This window comes from Sciurus carolinensis, chromosome 12, assembly GCF_902686445.1.
Source record: "Sciurus carolinensis chromosome 12, mSciCar1.2, whole genome shotgun sequence".
NCBI lineage: Eukaryota > Metazoa > Chordata > Mammalia > Rodentia > Sciuridae > Sciurus > Sciurus carolinensis.
In genome coordinates, this window is record NC_062224.1 from 30,051,807 (window position 1) to 30,072,909 (window position 21,103).

At 37.0% G+C, this 21,103-nt stretch overlaps 1 pseudogene; it reads right to left on the minus strand.

Moving 5' to 3' along the window:
• Positions 1 to 637: 637 nt before the first annotated feature.
• LOC124961167 (sorting nexin-6-like) lies at positions 638 to 20,289 on the minus strand (annotated as a pseudogene).
• Positions 20,290 to 21,103: the final 814 nt, after the last annotated feature.

Genomic DNA, 21,103 nt, shown 5'->3' on the forward strand with positions numbered 1-21,103 from the left:
GCCATTTTAAAAGAAATAAAGAAAAAAGATAAATCAAGACCTGCACTGTAAAGCATAATATTGGAGTAGATTTATTAGAGCTACTCCAAATTTTAGAGTGATATCATGATGACAAAGTTAAAAACTATCACTGTTATCACTGGTTATTTTATAATAATTGGTTTAGTCTACAAGTTTAAGGCAAACATATGAATGCATTTGCTTTTCTTCAGAAATCATACTTCTAAAAGATTGCATGAAGTCTGGCCCAAACCTTCTATGTTGATTAATTAAAAGTAAGTTTGATTAAGATGCTTTATAAGAATGACTGAAATAAAGTTTACAATGCTTTTTAAAAATGAAATAAAAAAATTCAGAAAGGCAATCTTTATCTTGCTTGAACAGTGTATTTTAAAAAGGTTAAACTTCAGAAATTATTTAAAGGTAATATTGGCAGCCATAAAGAATACTATTTATAAAATAAACACAGTTATAAGAGGCTAGTTAAAAAAAACAAAAGACTGAACTTTGGGCTTCTGAGTGGGACGAGTGACAATGACAGAGCATTCTAGAGGAGCAGGGCGCAGAGTCACACACGGTTGGCACTGCCTGTGCCTGGCACTGCTCCACTGTTTCCCAGAAAAAGAGGTATAGATGCACTTTGTCAGTTGTTTTGTTTCCAGTGAGCATAAATGCTTTAACATCATTAAGAAAACAAAAATAAGATTTAAAGGAAGGCAGCCCTTTTTAACAGGAAGAAGAATGTGGCTTATGTGTCTCCATTTAACACTGCCAGGCAGTTCTGCAGTAACTGGAGATTACCCTTTGCATGCTTCAGTTCTAATTCTGTAAGTTCCACTAAATTTTTTCTTAATGCAGCAACTCTTCTTGTCTTAATAATCTATAAGTTCTTGTTTTGCAGATTCAGATATTTGTTCAAACTTCTGACAATGTAATTGTTGGGATGTTTCAGCCTGTAGAACATCTTTATTTTTTGCTCTTGCCTTATCCAGTGCTTTGTTAGCATTTTCATAATCCACTACTGATCGAGATCTTCAGTAAAGGAGATTCTTAGCTGTTTGAGATTCTCTTAAGTAATATTTCAAAGGGTCAGAAAGTTTGAGGTCCTCATCAGCAGACACTCTTGCTTCTATTTTTCTTGTTTTATTAAACAGTTCTGAAACTTTGAGGAAAATTTTGCATATATCTGTAGAATCCTGAGTTCCTAAAGTGTATATGAATCCTATTGTAATCATCTGCAGGACTTTTAATTTTTTAAACGTCTGTTATGGATGTCTTTACATATCCATTGCCATTGGGACAAAGTTTATTTGAATGGTGTATCATGTTAAGCCTCTAAATAGCAGTAGGACTAATTCATCCATGATAGAGCTGTAGTACTAGTACTTATCTTGGTATTCTAGATAAAGAAGAATATTACAGACCACATCTCATGTTTAGATCTTTCATTTCAATGTATTTTATATTTGGGTTTCCCAAAACCTGAAGAATTCTTTTTAGTGTATTACCTGTTGGTTATATAAATATTTCCTATGAAAAACTCAAGGTATTTAAATTAACTCCAGTTAATTCCTAAAATTCTCTGTAAATAACATTTCTAAATTTTTAGAAATAATATTAAGTCTTAGATTCTTGAAGCTATTTGGAGCCTTAGAAACTGAATTCTTATGTCTTGGTAACTCTAGGGTTTTATCACAATTAAATATTAAAATTGATATCAATGAAAGAAGTATATTCTCATTACAAATATTCCAGGTATTCTTTCTTTCCAGAGATACTTATTTCAATTAGCAAACATTGAGTTCCTGTTATAGATCTATTATGAAATCTGGAGGTGAAAGTATGGATACGATTATTTCAGTTTAACAATTTAGCTTTCCTAATCCTAAAGTCATACTTAATCACAAAAAGGCTAAAAGCACATGCACACATATGCACACACACACACAGACACACAGACACACACACACACACACAAATAGATATGTAAGAGGAAGGATAACCCATCATTTCAATTCCTGTGTAGACATATCTGTAAAACACAGTATGTCCCATTTTATTGTTAAGTAAATTCTCTATGAGACTATAATTAACAAAAATAAGTTCATATAATTATTAAAAAAAGTAATAATTCTACTATGTGGCCAGCACATAGTGAGGACTCAGTAAGCATGAGCTGTGTCATTGTCTGTTTTGTGTTATATCTTATATCAATGCTACTTTTAACTTTATTTCTACAAACACTGTTACTTAAAAACTCATTAAACATTAAACCATCAACATGTAGTTATTAGGCAGATCCTTGAAGATGTTCTTAATGAAACTATTATTATGTCACTTTAACTATCTCATAAAGAAAGCTGGTGTCCAGAACTCACACCAAAGTGTTGATACCATGAGTTTAATTTTTTTTTAAGTATCAACCATTCGTACTTTAAGACTTCACCACATAGTATTTAGTTTGCTTATTTAATTTTCTCATATTAAAGCATAAGATAAAATGTTTTGGTTCATAGAATCCTCAAAAGTCAACTTTATATATTCTTTAAAGTCTGAGTGATCAGAATTAATCATAAGTTTACCCTTTGTTGTTAAGTTGAGGGGACTGAGGGAGGACTTCTGGAAAGCTGTTTGGAGGAAGACCTACCTGAGCTTGATTTTGGGCCTGAAATCGGCATGTGGAAATCAGGAGAAAGTCTTCCAGAGGAAACAGTCAGCAGAGTCAGTGAAGGGTTTGCTATTTGAGAGACAGTGAGGCCCCATATGACTGAGCTCAGCAATGAAGACAGAGCCTCAGTAGAGATGTAGTTGGGGATGAGGGCAGTTTCCAAAGGGCTTCCCAGCCATACTTGGGAAGGCTGGTCTCACCACATGCCCCAGGAAGTCATGAGAGAACTTCAAGAGGGAGGTGAATCAGAGTTACATTTTTAGAGTAGCAAAGTGTAGGGAATTAATGGCTGAGAAAGAAAAATGGTAATCTAGAGAGGAGGTTTGAGCAGTGATCAGAATTGTTAGCAGTAGAATTGGAGAGAAAAGATGGGATTCTGGATTGTATTGCAGGGAGAGAATAGGATCTAGAAATGATTTGGATTGTAGTAGTGAGAAGTTAAGTAATAGAGAAAGTGAAAAGTGATTCCTAGGTCTTGTCCTGAGCAACTGAGAGGATAGTCATGCATTTGTCAAGATGGAGAAGAACCAATTTTGAGGAAAAATGAGAAGTTTGGTTTTGGACAAGTTTGAGGTGCCTGTTAGATGCCTACTGGGATAAGGCAAGGAGAAAGTTGAGAGGTGAGCCTGGGGCACCCAGAAGGACTGATCTGGGCAGGAGATGTCAGATTGAGCATCAACAGTACCCAGTTTAGGGTCAGAAGCTCCTTCAGTGCTGGCTTGATTTCTTCCTACACATTTACTGAGTATCATCTTTGTGCTGGATACTGTGGACAATTTGCTCCTTATCAGAGTGACTTGAAGATGCATCACTGAGGATGTCAAGTCATAACCAGAGCATGCAAGAAAGCTTACCTAATGTTCTCATTAGAGAACATTGGAGTCATCTGAATTTGCTCTCACATCTCTTCATCAAACCTTTTAATAATCTGTGGTTCAACAAGGATATGCCCTAATAATAACAACAACTAAGTTGACCAGAAGGTCTTGTATCCTTTTTGTTCCCCTAAAGTCTGAAAGCAGTTCAGTGGCAAGACTTCTTTTTTTGGAGCAGATTTAGTTGTGTTCCTGAACATTGCCAGGGAAGAATGCAGTTTCCTACATAAATATAAAGAAATGAATGCCTGACAATGTGATAGCTTTTCTGTCACTATGGGAACCAGATACTTGAGAAGTAGTTTAGTCACAGTAGCTTAGGCAACTCAATGAGTGGGCCATTCAGTAAGGGGATACAGGATCTGGTTGATATAATGCAAAATTAGGGCAAGTTACAGCAATATGTACCAAAAAAAAAAAAAGAAAAGGAAAAAAGAAAGATAGAAAAAATGTTGGGAATGCCTCACCTTCCATGTAATCCTAGCTGTGGGAAGAAGGCATGTTGGGTGTTATAAAGAACTGTTGTCATATATCAAAGGTGACAAGAACAAAAAGAGGGTGCCAGGGACTACTGTACAGCTGTGGCTAGGGAGGAGGAAAGAAACAACACAGTAGCAGGAAAGTAAAGTCTATGGTTGCTACTATTAATTAGGAGGCTCTTGGTAATATTTGTCCTGTCATTTTTTAAATGTATTTTTAAAAGTTAATTTTAAACTAAATCCAAATTTCTAAATTTTGCTAACAAGGTCTACTTTTGCTTCTTATTTGTTCTTTGATTAATTACTCTCTAAAATAGACATTATAAAACCAATTGTTAATATCATAGTACATACCCTAGACTTGTGTTTTCAAATAAGCATTGTGATGATGACTCAGATTTGGTTCCCTCTCATGGTAGAGATTCTCAAGATATCTGCACCAGTGACTTGGTTGTTCCAACACTTTCTGTTCATTGTTACTTAGCTAGCACCTCTATCTTATAGGGTCATGGGCTAGAATGAATCTTAAGTGTACTGAGCCTCCTTATTTTACACAAAAAACAAACTATGAATACTTTAGATAGCATAAAGCTTAGTATAGTTAATTGTGAAACTCATTAAAAATTTCCTAAATGTCCAGCACTCATTTAATTCAGCATTGATGCTCTTAGTCAAAGGTATTTTACAGATATGGAATTGAGAGAGGCTAGAGACCAAACAAAGAAAGTATTTCAGACTATTTCAGGCATGAGATAAGTATTTGATAAATACTAGATATATTTGAATGTAGGTGAGAGCTGACTGCCAAAACTATACTTGAATCTGGTCATGGGGGCCACTGAGTAATTAGGTGGCACTGTCCTCAAATCTAGACTCAGTTCTAAGCTCTTGACTTTTCAGCTCTTTGACCTTTGGCATATTATTCTTCCTGAGTATCCACCTTTACATCCATAAAGCCAGCTGTTTGACCTGTAGAATTGTTTTTAAGAATTCAATCGAATCACGAATTTAAATGACCCAGCATAGTGTTTTATTATGGAAATAACCAATAGTAAGAAAAGCATGAGTCGCCTGTTGCACTTGTAGCTGCTCTTTGATATTTGTTTTATAATCTGCCAGACTTCTAAAGGTATCTCAGTCATCATAGCATGAGTTTAGATCATTTAAACCTCTCTAGTGGGTGTGATCATTTAGCACATTGAGGAGAGAATAATTTGAGAACAGTTTAGCAGTTTGAACCCAGTTCATCAGAATGCTCCAGTTAACCAGTAAATGTGGTTGCTCCTATTTTTTCTTGGGGGACAATACTAAACTCTGAGACCTTTTCAGGATGGCCCTCTCACATAGTGGTAGGGAAAATGCAGAAGACTTAGCATGACATAGTACAGCAGGACACCCAGTGTCCTATTGGATTGTACAGAGTCTGGTTATTTCAAGAGTTTAATCTATTTCTTTTGAAATCTCTACATCAAGGATTACAACATGCTTTGTAGAGGGTCATATAATAAATATTTTAGGCTTGTGGGCCATAGGCTTGTCATATCTCCAACTTGGCTCTCACAGTGCCAAAGGAGCTATGGATGGCACGTAAGCAAATAAACGTGGCTGGGTTCCAGTAACATTTGACTTATAGTTCCCAGATTTGAGTTTCATGTAATTTTCATGTCTTATAAAATATTACTTTTCTCTTGATTTTAAAAGATCAGGGATTGACAGGCCCTGCTCCAAAGGATAAATCTGACTTATGGCTTGCTTTTTATAGGGCCTTTAAGCTAAGAATGTTGTTTACATTTTTAAAGAATATTTTTAAATAAAAGATACACAAAGGAAAATGTAGGAGACTGTTTAAGACCTACAAAGCCTAAAATACTTATCATCCCTTTAGAGAAAGGTGGCCCTGCTCTATTGTGCCCTGAATTTTGTGGTGATTCCTTTTATTCCTACCTTCAGGGTATGGAGACAGTTAAATTAGATCAACACCATGACTGACAAAACTGTGCACTCAATGCCAACATCACCTCTATGCAACTGGAGTTCCAAAAAAGCCCAGGTCAGTACATGGATTCATTAGGGTAGATGCAATAGCAATAGCAAATAGGATTGAGTGGCTGAAACACAATGGAGTCATATCTATATTTTATTGTTTTACACTCTGGAATGAATATTCCAGGTGACTTGGTTTGGGTAAGGATACATGGTACAGATATTGATTGTGCCATCTCCACCATACAGCTTTCCAGGGTTGTGGGATCATTGCCATAATCTGACCCAAAAGGAAAAAAGTCAGGGCAACATTAATGAGAGGTGTTGTGGGCCAGGCTAAGAATGGACACACACTTCTGCCCATGACATTGATCTTGGCCACACGGCTCAAGACCAAAGAAGCTGGGAAATGAGTCCTTGCTGTGTGTCCAGGAAGAAAGAGAGAATGGGTTTTAGAGAATATGAAGCAATCACAGGATTAATTTTCAAAGTTTTGATCACTGGGTAAAACCCAAAGCACTCCATCAATACCACTGGCTTCTCTGACCACCCCAGCAGAGCAGTGCCCAAAGCTTTGTGGCCATGGGGTTCCAGAATGATGAGTGTCCGAGGCAGTTCCACAGGGTGGTACCCTGACTTCATCTTCTTCTTTGTATATACTAAATTAGACCAAAATGATGAAATATGCAGTAGTGCATATTTTGTTGTTCCAGCTAGCAGAGGAACAATAAGTGGAAAAAAAAAACATTTCAAGAAGGGTTGATATCTATAAAGTATTGTAGTATAAAGATTTGCAGAAAATAAATAGTGTAAAATGTATTGCACCTTTGTTCTACTTTTAGAGTTTGCACTGCTATCTCACTGTTATTATCCAGTTAGTTCTTTTTTCAGTGAGGATACTTTGGCTCTGAAAAACTAAATTATTCACCTGAGGAAGCACATCTATTAACTGGGAATACCAGAAATCAATTCTAATTTTCTAATTGGTTCACTGACCTCAAAGGAGGGCCATACACAGCATTAAGTGTCAGGATTTTGTGCCGTAGACATGGGAATGCCATGAACAATATTAAACAGCAGAGTGACATGATTGAAGTACACAATTGGGGAGACTAATCTGATAGCAAAGAAAATTATTGTGCAGTGTGCCCAGTAGGAAATAATAAAGACCTAAAAAGTGACTGTAACACTAGAATGTGGGGAGATAGGAGAGTGGTTATAAATGAAATCTTGACAGGTCTTTGGTTGGATTTAGCTGTTCAGCCCTTCCTTTGGAACCCTTGGGTCCCTGTGTGTTGAGTCCTATTTGGCTAGGTCTACTCTGGATTTCTTCTTTCTTTGTCCATACCATTTTTGTCAGGTGTCCCGTGTTTGGGATTTAATGGATTTTCTCCACAATCAAAATTAATCTTTGGAATGGTGAAGTTCTTTTTCTTAATTCTCTGCTTGGTTATTATTTTCATGCTATTGAAAGGCATTCTCTTAGGTAAGGAGGAAATTAGCATAGTCCTGTGTCTGATATCTAATCAGTAAAAATTACCTGATTAGCACAAATATAGGTTTGAATTTTTTCAACTCATTCAGGCAATAGTTCAACCACAATTTGTTTTTCACATGTAATAATTCAGATTATTTTTTAATTTATATCAGAACTCTCAAAACATTTTATGCCAGCTGTCCAGTGATAGGGACTTATAAACTTGAAAAAAAATGAATATTCCCTTGATAGTATTGATAAGCAGGAGAAAAGACATTGATGGAATCCTTAGGTCTCATGGGTTATACATATCATTTGAATAACATTTTTAGCAATTTTTTCCCATGTACTTTTTTTTTAATTTGTTTTTAAATATACATGACAGTAGAGTGTATTTGGACATATTATACATACATGGAGTACAATTCATTCCAGTTAGGATTCCATTCTTATGGTTGGTTGTATATGATGTGGAGTTTCACTGGTTGTGTATTCATTTATGAGCAAAGGAAAGTTTTGTCTGATTCATTCTACTCTCTTTTCTATTTCTATCTCCACTCCCTTACCTCATGCCCCTTTGTTTTATCAAGTGAACTTCTACTCTTCCCTTCCCTATCCTCCCTTGTTATGGGTTAGCATGCAGATATTATTGATAAGCCAGAGAAAAGACATCAGTGGAACACTTAGGTCGCATGGGTTGTATATATCATTTGAATAACATTTTTAATAACTTTTTTGCAAAAAAATCTTCAACATATGATTATTCTCTTTTCTCAGATAAGGTAGCTAATTTGAAATGCTTATTCTTAATCCTTCCCCTATGAACCACCAATATGGAGCTTAAAAATAAGCTACTTTTGTATTCAGAGTGCCCTTTCCTGTTTTTCAGCTTCCTTTTTTTCCCAAAAACAAAAGATTCTGAATGGGGAGAATTTATAAATGACATTCAGGTCCTGTTTGTGACTGTGATATTAACATTCTAAGTAAGGAATTTTTTAAGGGGCCTAAAGTAGGTCCCTCCTTTTATTTGATTGATATTGTCCTTGATTTGAGTATACTTAATGAGATTTTCACATTGAGCAACAAATACTCATAAACTTGCTCACATTGTTAGCATCACAACTCACTGGGCTTAAGTAATTGCCAGTGAAGGCTTTGCTGACCATGTAAAATCTGTGTAGGTAGAATTTAGTAAATTTATCTTTTATGGCACAAATTTAAAATATAAGTACCATATTCAGAGGAACTAGTCATATACTTTCTGAAATAGTTGAATCATCTTCTAGAAGCAATTTCCAACCTAAGATTAATAAGCAGCAATTTTTATACAAGATATATTCTACATTGTGATCCAAAGTAGTATAGCAATTTCTGGGAGTTTGTGTAGATTTTGATCTTACAGAATTTATAGGATATATATTCGAAGAGGAGAGGTACAAGAGACATTTATATATTTTAAATGTGCTTATAAATTGAAAATAATATTGAGGATAATTAAAAGGAAAATTTACTTTTGTGTGTTTTTTTAAATTTTTTGTTTGTTTTTAGTAAGAACACCATAGTTACTTTGTAGAGCCCAATTACAAATTCAGAATGCTATAAATATCCAAAATTGGAATAGTGACTTAGATATTAAAATGGTTCTTGAATATCTGAACTTAGAGAAATTAAATTAGAAAATTTTTATTGTCTAAAGTATTTTCTTGCTTCGTTTTACTGTTAAATTCTTTGGTTTCCAGTGTAGAAAAATAAACTGGAAAAAACAATAGAACCAAATATGCAAAGGCATATAAACCAGAGCTGCAGTAAAAATAGGAACATTTTTTCTTTTAATGCTTTACTTGGAATATCTAAGCAATAAAGAGAAACTGCTTCTTCATCAACATTTTGCTTCTATTTTTAGCTCTTATAGTAAAATTGAAATGACTTTGGACTGTACAAGATCTAATGTGATATTTGGCATTTGTGGCATTATTAATCAACACTAAAAATCTTGAGATGTATCTTTTAAAACATAGTTACATAAAAGGTAGAGCATTTTTGTGGTAGATAATGGTTAGATTCAAGGTTTCTAGAGAAAGGAGAAAAGATATTTTGTTTTTATACTCAGAAAAAATGTTTTGGATCTGAAAGGTCAAAAAGAGTTAAACAGGTTTTCCTTCAAGTTTTCATCACTTTTGAGTCACAAAAAGCCATGGACACAGCAAGCCAAAAGTAGAATTTTTGAGAAAAAAATTAAGAAAATCTTTCCTGAAGTAACCCCATTTCTGTGGAAGTTTGTTGTTATGCCACCATAAATATACTTGATTGTCCTTTGAGGCTGATATGTGAGTGATGCATTTTCTTCTCTCAGGTCTTTATGATTTTTTTTTTGTTCAATGTATAACTACTTTACTTCAGCAGACTGGACTGTAGTAGTTTCCTGAGGATCATGCAGTTATTTTGTGCATTGTGCCAAAATATTGGGCAGGTAGAGAGCACAGATAATAGGAACTTGTGGAACTGACCAAAGCCCAGTGGGAGTAGTTGAGAAAGGGCCTTCTCTGTGGGTCACTAGCTATGCCCCATTGTGGCTGACCATGATAAGTCTTTGGCTCAGTTGGCTGCAGACAAAACTCAGGGTATAAAAAGAGTTTTGTTGTCAGGGTGAAATCAGGTGAAGGGAGCAAAGTCTGGAATCACCCCAGTCAATGGACCCTGTCCCTGTGGTTTCTGCCTTCAGCCTACCAGCACATCCATGCACCTCTTAGAGAGTGTCCAGGCTCTCACTGCCCTCCCTCCCTTCTGTCTTGATGTCTCCTGAGGTCGAAGGCAGAGTTCAGCACATCCCTGACTATGTTCTCTGGGGAAACACAAGACACACTCAGAGCTGGCCAACTGAGCACAACCTTTCCCATCCAGCCAGCACCAGCCCTATAAACAGCTCCTGACCTCTGAGCTCAGCAAGCTCAAGCTGGGCTTTGCCTGCAGCATTTTTCAGTCTGAAAGTCCTCTAGCAAGTCTCTGGAGAACTTTTCCTGTTTTAAAGATGTAAAAAATGAGATTGAGGGAGGTGAAGTTGTCCACTCAGTGTCACAGAGCTAGGAAAAGGCAGAGCTGGAATTTAAACATGAAATAGTTTTTCCAATTTGATTCCAGCTGCAATATCCTGGCCCTTGTAGTTACTAGCTATGTTACCCCATGAAAATCACAGCACATCTATAAACCTTGGCTGGTTGTTAATGGGAGAATAGAAGAAGGTAGGGAACAGTATGTTCTAAGCACAGAGCCTGGCACATAGTGAACCTTTGACAAAAGTCACTTTAGCCTGGAGCTTCCTTTTCCTCCTTTTACCATTGTTCTGGCCCTTGCTAGAATGTCATCTGTTCAGGTTCCCACAGCAACTGCTTTTATAATGCTTATGAAACTTACAATGTTTTGGTCAGCACATAGTTCTTCTGTCAGGATCTTAACCCCATCTGTTATTCCAAATTTTACCACTATGTCAAATTTCACCCAGAGTTGTGTACACTTAATAAATGATTAATGAATGCCTTGAGGACTGGTAATAAAATTCAACCTTTGGTAAAATATTTTATGTAAAAAATGTCTTCTTATCACTGTAACTATGGATAAGAGAATAACAGTATTTTTATTTCTCTTTGTCAAGGGAGGAAACAGAGACCCAGATAGGTGGTGGAGCCCAACTACAGCCACACAGATGATGAGAAGTGTAGCCTGGGCTTGGACTCAGGTCATCTGACTTCAGAGGTGGAGCTCCTTCTATAGCATATCATTAAGTTCACCTGACTTCAGAGCATCTGTCCAACCCTCTCACCTCTGCAGGTACCCCCACTTCTTTTATTTTCTTTCCTGAGGAAGATACCAGAACAACATAAAAAAACAAGAGAAGATGCCAGAAGAAGCTTGCACCCAGGCCTATAGCATAAGGGCAGAGAGAGTGAGTTTAAGTTCAGTGGTGGGGGCTGAAGCAGTTTCAGAGAAGCACATGGTCATTAATAGCTCAGAATTTGGGGGCAGACGGATCCAGGTTTAAATCCTGTAGTAGTCACTTGCTGGTTCTAGAACTACTTAACCCCCTTTAGAAAAACAGTTCCAACTTCTTGAGAGTTAGTAAAATCTCTGGGTTGCACCTTCAAAAATACCCAGGATGCAAACATCTCTCATCCCCTCCACCTCCATGGTTGAAGCCTCTACTGACTCTGTCTTACACCAAGTTTCTCACTTGTCTCCACATACCTCCAAGGGGCTCATCTAACACAGTCAGGAAGACCTTGTTCAAAATAAGTCAACACAAGAACCAGTCAGAATATCAATAAGGAAAAAAATTTGAACATTAGAGACCCTGGGTACCTGAAAGACGTATAGAGTCCTACAGCAGCAGAGCACTTGGTTTCTCAAGTGCATATTCTTTGGGATGGAGTATACTCAAGATGCAAAATAGAACTTAATATTTTAAAAAGACTAAAACCATACAAAGGCTCTCCCCTAAACACAATGAAAGTAATGTAGAAAGCCACAGTGGATAGATAGCTGTAAAATCCAAAAATAAAGTAAAATTCAAGAACCCAAACAACCAATGTGTCAAAGAAGAAATCACAAGATATACAAGGTTAGTTACATAAATTGTGACAAAAATGAACAGAAAAAGACAACCTACTAAAACCTATGGACTCTACCATGAACAGAAGAGATAACTGAGACTCTGAGGGTGGGAACATATGTCTAAGACAACATCATCAGGGATTTCCAGGACCAGGTCTGGCACCTAGGACTTCAGAGCCCAAAGCACAAGCAAAAGCTCAGTGAGTTTCTTTCTGTAAGGATCTAGGCAGGGGGTCAGCCTATGACCACAACCCGCTTCCAGACCTGGCCTGACTGCTCCCAGTGTAGACTTGGCCCCTGTACCTCATGCTGTGACTTCCCATCTACCAACATGTTTAGAACCTGGTACAGCCAACTGTAATTATCACCAAAGAGGAAGCCATCATTTTTAGGTGGAACAACTCCCATCCTGAGATGCCTGCTGGAAACTGGAAGCTCATTGTTAGGTACCTTTCTTGCTTCAGGATACTGAAGACTGGGAGGTTTGAATAGTAAATGACTGTTATACCATAGATGTATTTTAAATTTTAAATTTTTTATTTCTTCAATATTTCTCAATCTATTTTCCTTTAATTTACCTATTCCTTGGAGTCTCTTTCTCACTTTTCTTATGCAAAATACCAACTTCTTTTGATCCTTCTCTCACTCTTCCCATGATCTATTACCTCTATATACTCACTTTCTATCCTGTTAACACATCCTACACTCCTCTCCATCCTCTTTGTCTAAGATTAGAAATTATAGATCTCACTGCAACCTCTTGCATATACTGTAGGTAATAATCAAAGTCATCCTATCTGTTTATTACAATACTGTTAATAAATTCATAGGGGCTATCTGGTTTAGGGCTGCATATTATTTTTATTGGGTGCTGTTAATATTGATGTCCCCCTTAAAGGAGAGGTATTGGAAACCTGCAGGGTCACAATAAGCCTATTGGTGGGTGGGAACTGTAATAACAGATCCTCACTGCTAGAGAGGAAGATACCAGAACAGCATGAGAAAACAAGAAAAGAAAGTGTCCCCCCCAAAAAACAAAAATGCTATTTTAATAGAATCGAAAGACAGCATATTGTAGAAATTTCAGAAAAGGAGTTTGGAATGTACATAGCTAAAATGATCCATAAAGCAAAGGATGAGATAAAAGATCAAAGGCAGTCAATGAATGATCACTCCAATAAACAGTTAAAGAGCAAATGCAGGAAGCAAAAGAGCATTTCAATAGAGATAGAGATTCTGAAAAAAAAAAAAAGAACAGAAACACTTGTAATGAAGAAAACAATAAACTAAATTAAAAACTCAATAGAAAGCATCACCAACAGACAAGATCACCTGGAAGACAGAATCTCAGACAATGAAGACAACATATTTAATTTGAAAATAAAATTGACCAAACTGAGAAGATCATAAGAAATCATGAACTTCCAAGACTTATGGGATATCATTAAAAGATCAAATTTAAGAATTATTAGGATGGAGGAAGGTACAGAGATACAAACCAAGGGAATGAACAACCTATTCAAAGAAATAATATCAGAAAATTTCCCAAACATGAAGAATGAAATGGAAGATCAAATACAAGAGGTTTAGAGAGCACCAAATGTACAAAATTAAAACACATCAACACCAAGGCACATTATAATGAAAATGCCAAACATACAAAATAAAGAGAATTTTAAAGGTTGTGAGAGAAATGTGTCCAATTACATTTAAGGGGAAACCAATACAGATATCAGCAGGTTTGTATCCCAGACCCTAAAAACTAGAAGAGCCTAGAACAACATATTTCAAGCTCTGAAAGAACAGTGATGACAACCAAGAATCTTATACCCAGAAAATCTAATCTTCACATCTGATGATGAAATAAAATCCTTCCATGAGATACAAAAGTTAAAAGAACTTACAAATAGCAAACATGCACTACAGAACATTCTCAGCAAAATATTCCATGAGGAGGAAATAAAAAAGAAAAACTGAAGTCAGCAAAGGGAGGAACTACACTAAAGGAAAAGCCAATCAAAGAAGAAACCAGGTCAAGTTTAAAATGGAAAATAAGCCAAAATGAGCAGAAATACAAATCATATCTCAATAATAACTCTGAATGTTAATGGTCTGAACTCATTTATCAAAAGACACAGACAGGTAGATTGGATTAAAAAGAAAGACCCAACAATATGCTGCCTCTAAGAGTCTCATCTTGTACAAAGAGACATCTACAGACTAAAAGTGAAAGGATGGGAAAAACATACCATGCACACAGACTCAGTAAAAAAGTGGGGGTTTCCATCCTCATATCAGATAAAGTAGACTTCAAACCTAAGTTAGTCAGAAGGGATAAAGAAGGACACTTTATACTGCTTCAGGGAACCATCAACCAGCAAGACATAATGATTGTAAATATTGATTCTCCAAACAATGGCACATCCATGTAAATCAAACAAATCCTTCTCAATCTCAGGGAACAAGTAGACCACAACACAATAATACTCAGTGACTTTTACTCACTGCTCTCACTACTGGATAGATTCTTCAAACAAAAAGTGAGCAAAGAAACTATAGAGCTAATTAATACAATCAATAATATAGACTTAATGGACATTTACAGAGTATTTCATCCATCATCTAGAAAATACACTTTCTTCTCAGTAGTTCATGAATCCTTCTCTAAAACAGACCATATGCTATGCCACAAAGCAGCCATTAGTAAATACAAAAAAATAGGAATAATACCATGTATTCTATGAGATCATAATGGAATGAAATTAAAAATCAATGATAAAATAAAAAACGAAATACTCTAACACCTGGAGACTAAATAATATGCTGTTGAATGAAGCATGGGTAAGCAGGGGTAACAGAAGCCATTAGGGAGAAGACTAAAAAATTCTTAGAGGTAAATGAGAACAATGATAAAACATATCAAAATATCTGAAACACTATTAAAGCAGTACTAAGAAGAAAGTTCATTGCATTGAGCTCATATATTAAAGACTAAAAAATCAACAACTAAATGACCTAACAGTACATCTCAAAAGCCTATAAAAAGAAGAGCAGATTAACACCAAAGGTAGTAGAATAAATAATTAAATCAGAGCTGAAATCAATGAAATTGAAACAGAAGAAACAATTCAAAAAATTGAAAACAAAAAGTTGGTTCTTTGAAAAAGTAAACAAAATGATAAACCATTAGCTACACTAATAAAGGGAATGAGAGAGAAAACTCAAATTACTAGAATTTGTGATTAAAAATGAAAGATCACTACAGACACCATTGAAATACATAACATAATTAAAAATTACTTTGAAAATCTATACTCCAATAAAATAGAGAATATCAAAGACATTGACAAATGTTTACAGACATATAATTCTCCCAAACTGAAGGAGGACAGACACAATGAAAACAGATCAGTTTCAAGCAATTAAATAGAAGAAACCATCAAAAATCTACCAAGCAAGAAAAGCCCAGAACAAGATGGATTCTCAAATGAGTTCTACAAGACCTTCAAAGAAAAACTAATACCAATACTCCCCAAAGTATTCCATAAAATAGAAAAGGAGGAAACTCTTCCAAACTCATTCTATGAAGTTAGTGTCACTCTGATACCAAAACCAAACAAAGATGCATCAAGCAAAGAAAACTTTTGACCAATATCCCTGATGAACATGGATACAAAAATCCTTAACAAAATTCTGGTAAATTACATACAAAAACATATTAAAAAGATAGTGCAGCATGATCTAGTGGGGTTCATCTTAGGGATGCAAGATAGGTTCAACATCTGGAAATCTATAAACATAATTCATCACATCAATAGACTTAAAGTTCAGAATCATATGATTATTCCAATAGATGCCAACAAAGCACCCCTTCATGCTCAAAACACTAGAAAAAATATGAATAGTAGTAATATAATTCAACATTGTAAAGGTTATTTATGTGAAGCCCACCACCGAAATCATTGTAAATGGAGAAAAAACTGAAAGCATTCCCTCTAAAAACTGGAACAAAACGGGGATGACCTCTTTTACCACTTCTATTCAACATCATCCTTTAAACACTAGCCAGAGCAATCAAACAGACCAAAAATTTGAAGGGATATGAATAGGAAAAGAAGAACTCAAGTATCACTATTTGCCAACAAAATGATTCTACATATAGAGATCCAAAAAACTCCACTAGAAAACTTCTCAAACTAATAAATTAATTCAGCAAAGTAACAGGATATAAAATCAATGTACATAAATCTAATGCATTACTATTCATAAGTGATGAATCCTCTGAAAGAGAAATTAGGAAAACCACTCCATTACAATAGCCTCAGAAGAAAAAAAATACTTGGGACTCAATCTAACAAAAGAGGTGAAAGACCTCTACAAGGAAAACTAAAGAAAACTAAAGAAAGAAATTAAAGAAAACCATAGAAGATGGAAAGATCTCCCATGTTCTCAAATAGGCAGAATTAATATTGTCAAAATGAATATACTTCCAAAGGTGCTATACAGATTCAAATCAATTCCAATTAAAACCCAATGACATTCCTCATAGAAACAGAGAAAGCAATCTTGAATTCATCTGGAAGAATAAGAGACCTCGAATAACCAAGCAATCTTGAGCAGAAATATTGAAGCAGGAGGTACCACAATACCAGACCTTAAACTATACTACAGTGCAATAGTAACAAAAACAGCATAGTATTGGCACCAAAATAGACAGGAAGACCAATGGTACAGAATAGAAGACACAGAGAAAAAACCACATAAATACAGTTACCTCATACTAGACAAAGGTGCCAAAACATACAATGGAGAAAAGATAGTCTCTTCAACAAATGGTGCTTGGAAAACTGGAAACCCATATGCAATAAAATGAAATTAATCCTCTGTCTCTTACCCTGCAAAAAACTCAACTGAAAATGGATTAAGAACCTAGGAATTAGACCAGAGACCTTGCAACAGATAGAAGAAAAAGTAGGCCCAAATCTTTATCACGTTGGCTCAGGACCAGTCTTCCTTAACAAGACTCCTAAAGCACAAGAAATGAAAACAAGGATCAATAAATGGAATGTTTCAAACCTAAAAAGCTTTTTCTCAGCAAACAATCAATAATGTGAAAAGAGAACCTACAGAGTGGAAGAAAATCTTTTCCACATGCACTTCAGATAGAGCACTAATCTCTAAAATTTAGAAAGAACTTAAAACATTTTACATAAAAAAATTCAAAGATCCCAATCAATAAATGGGCTAAGGAACTGGGCAGACACTTTACATGAGAAGATATACAGATGATCAACAAATATATGAAAAAGTGTTCAACATCTCTAGTCATTAGAGGAATGAAAATTAAAACCGCCCTAAAATATCATCTTCCTCTAATTAGAATAGTTATTATCAAGAACACAAGCAATAATAGGTATTGATGTGGATGTGAGGGAAAAGGCACACTTGTACATTGCTGGTGGTTGCAAATTGGTGCAGCCACTCTGGAAAGCAGTTTGGAGATTCCTTAGGAAACTTAGAATGGACACATCTTTTGACTCAGTTATCCCATTCCTTGGTTTATACCCAAAGGATTTAAATCAGCACAGTATAGTAATGCAGCCATATCAATGTTTATAGCAGCTCAATTCACAATAGCTAGATTGTGGAATCAACATAGATGCCCTTCAGTAGATGAATGAATAAAGAAACTGTGATATATATACATAATGGAATATTATTCAGTCATAAAGAAGAATAAAATTATGGCATTTGCTGGTATACGGATTGAATTGAAGAATATCATGCTATGTGAAATAAGCCAATCCCTAAAAACCAAATACTGTATGTTTTCTCTGATAAGTGAATGATGATACATAATGGGGGTGGGGGATGGAGTGTAAGAAAAGAGTAGAGGAACTTTGGATTTTATAGAGGGAAATGAGGGGGCAGGAGGTGGGGGTGTGAAAGATGGTGGAATGAGACAGACATCATTACCCTATGAACATGTATGATTACAGGAATGGTGTGAATCTACATTGTGTACAACCATGGAAATGAAAAGTTGTACCCAATTTGTGTACAATGAATCAAAATGCAGTCTGTAAAAACAAAATCTAGAGAGTAAGTATCTTCTCCTCTTTTGGTCATGTGGGCTCTGTGTCAACTGCTCAACTCCGTCCATTTTTTGAAAGCAACCACAGAAAATGAAGATGAAAATGGGCATGGCTAGGTTCCAATAAAACATTATTTATGGAAACAAGTGGAGGTCTGGATTTGCCTATAGACAATAGTTTGCTGGCTCTGCACAAAAGTGTTTGACTCTGCCAGACTGGTCCATTCTGCATTATACTCCAGCCTTCATGTCTAGGTGATAGTGTCTGGGATGGTTCCCCAGGATCTGTGCTAACCTGGTTACAACCCAATGGAAAAAACAGCAGCCCTTTTCAGTGATGACCTTCTTAAGCAGCTTGTTGCCCTCCTGCCAACGTCCTACTGTTCTTCAGAGGCAGCCATCTTCTTATCACTCTCTGGAGCAGATCCGATGAGGTCTCTGACACCTGCCTGTGTCCTCCCTTTTAGTGTTTTCAGAGAGCACCAGGTCACATCTGCTCCAAACCACAGAAGGAAGCAGTTAATTTCCTCAGGATATGTGGAAAATCCCCAGCTCTCTCTCAGTGGTTAGGGAGGAGGGGAAGAGTCAGGCTTGGAAAGTTCTAGTTCAGTCACCATCTATTCAATGCCTTCAGGCTGCCACTTAGCATTCTTTCTTCAAAGACCTGCCCAACTACAACTTTCTAGGATGCCTAAGCCTCATGCCCACCCTTTTCTCTTCACTTATCTTCCACTCTTGGGAATATGATCCTGCAATCTGTCACTTTTCCCACTATGATGGGCTAAGTTGCATCTTTCTCTCCATTCCCAAATTGAAATCTTAACTCCTGGTAGCTCAGAATGTGATTGTATTTGAAGACAAGATCTTCATAGAGGTGACTGAATTAAAATGAGGTCATTAAGGAGGTCTTATCTGATATGACTGATATTCTCCTAAGAAGAGGGCACAAGGACACAAACACACACCAGGAGGAGACTATGATAGATACAGGGATAAGGCAGCTATCTACACACTAAGGAAAGAGGTTAAGAGCAGATTTATCTCTCATGGACCTCAGTAGGAAACAACCCTACTTACATCTTTTTGTGTATGTGTGTCCTGGGGATATAACTCAGGGGCACTCAGTCACTGAACCACATCTCCAGTCCTATTTTGAACCACATCTCCAGTCCTGCTGCCTCAGCCTCCTGAGCCACTTGGATTACAGGCATGCACCACCATGCCCAGCTCTGATTACATCTTGATCTTGGAATTTCTGACACCAGAATTAAGGCAGAATATATTTGTGTATTAAATGGCCCACTCTGTAGAACATTCACTGTCAGTGTCCTTGGTATCATCATCCTAACATCCTCATAGCTATGACTGAGCCACTCACTGTAGACACTTTGTTGACAGCACTGGAGGGTCAGGGGTGGCCTGAGGGGAAGAGAGAGCCTCCTCCTAGGTCTCATTCCTTTCACCACTGATGTAGGACAAAAAGATCCAGCACCTTATCCCACCTCAGCTCCACTCAAGCAGTCCAAGCAGTCCCAGCTCCACTCAGAGGGCCCTGCCATGACCAGCTCAGACAAACTTGAGGATTCCAGTGAAAGATAATGGGGGATTAGAGAAATAAATACTCACACATGCAGATTTTGAAGACAGCTGGGATCAGGCAGAGTGTTGCTCTCTGATGGAGATGCATATCTAAACAGTTAGGCCAGAAATCTTTATTTATATATGTCTTGTTATCAGGTCAAAGATTATGCAAGCATTTTTCTTTGTATTTAGAAAAGTTACAGAAACTAGAAACATCTATGTAGCTTTTCTGCAGTTGCTATCCATAGTTGCAAAGTTCAATGTTAGGAGCTTTGTTTAGCTCTCAAGAAAGTCCATTGTTTAAAGTTACTGTTAAGGGGCAGGCTCAGGATTAATGGAGCTGGTGAAACATTGTGGTTATTTAGCATAAGAATTCCTCTATTCCCAGGAGCTATGCACCTGATATCAAGGTCAGAACTGATAGGACTCTTGCACAGAGGCTCCTCATGCAGGACATTGCCTCGGCAGCTGAGCATTATGTTCCCTTGCAGAGAAACCTCTTCAGGCACCAGGAATCCCACAACCATGAGGTCATCAGAAACTCCCAATCTCAGTTACTGCTCTCCCAATCTCTGTTGTCACTCTCCATAGGGCCTCATGGGGCTTCCACTGTGATGGCAACATGACCCACTGTCCCTCTGCCAACTCCATCTTGCTGACTTCTCTTCCCTTGTGTTGAACTCGAGAGTCCATGTCATAAACCCCTGAACACAGAGCCACACCTAAACCAGGACTGCTAAGCTGCAGTATGAACAGGTCAAAACAATAGTCAAGAGAAACCAGGTGCAAATGTTGCAAATGGTGGGTGTGATTGCCTCTGAATTCACCTGGGTAGGCTGGGCCCTCTCATCAGCCTTCAGGTGTGGAGGGCAAGGCATGGAGAGCTACAAGGATGTAAGCCACTAAAAGGGCTTCTAGTTGACTGATTCCTAGGGTTGATGTGGTAAAAAGGGTACAGGACAATGCTCTGCAGTACCGAAGATATGCTCTACTCTTGTTCCTAATGCATCAGCTCACTTGGACCAGGTTAGAAACAGATTCTTGGGTCTCACTGTAGAACTACTGAATCTGAATTTCTGGGGCATTTCTCAAGTATTCCAGGAAATTCTCAGGCATATCAAAATTGGATTACAGAATTGCAGAGGAAGAGGAAAAGGAAGGAGAGGGAATGTGGAGGAGAAAGAGGAAGGGAAAAGGGTGAATCTGGAAAAAGGAGGTGTTTCAAGCAGCTGAGACTCTTACAGGACCCTCCGCATACACCTGGTCTCCTTCTGGTAATTCTCTCTCAGATCCCTTTTAGCCCTCAGGGTGGTAATGGTTCCTGGTTCCCCACAGTTACTA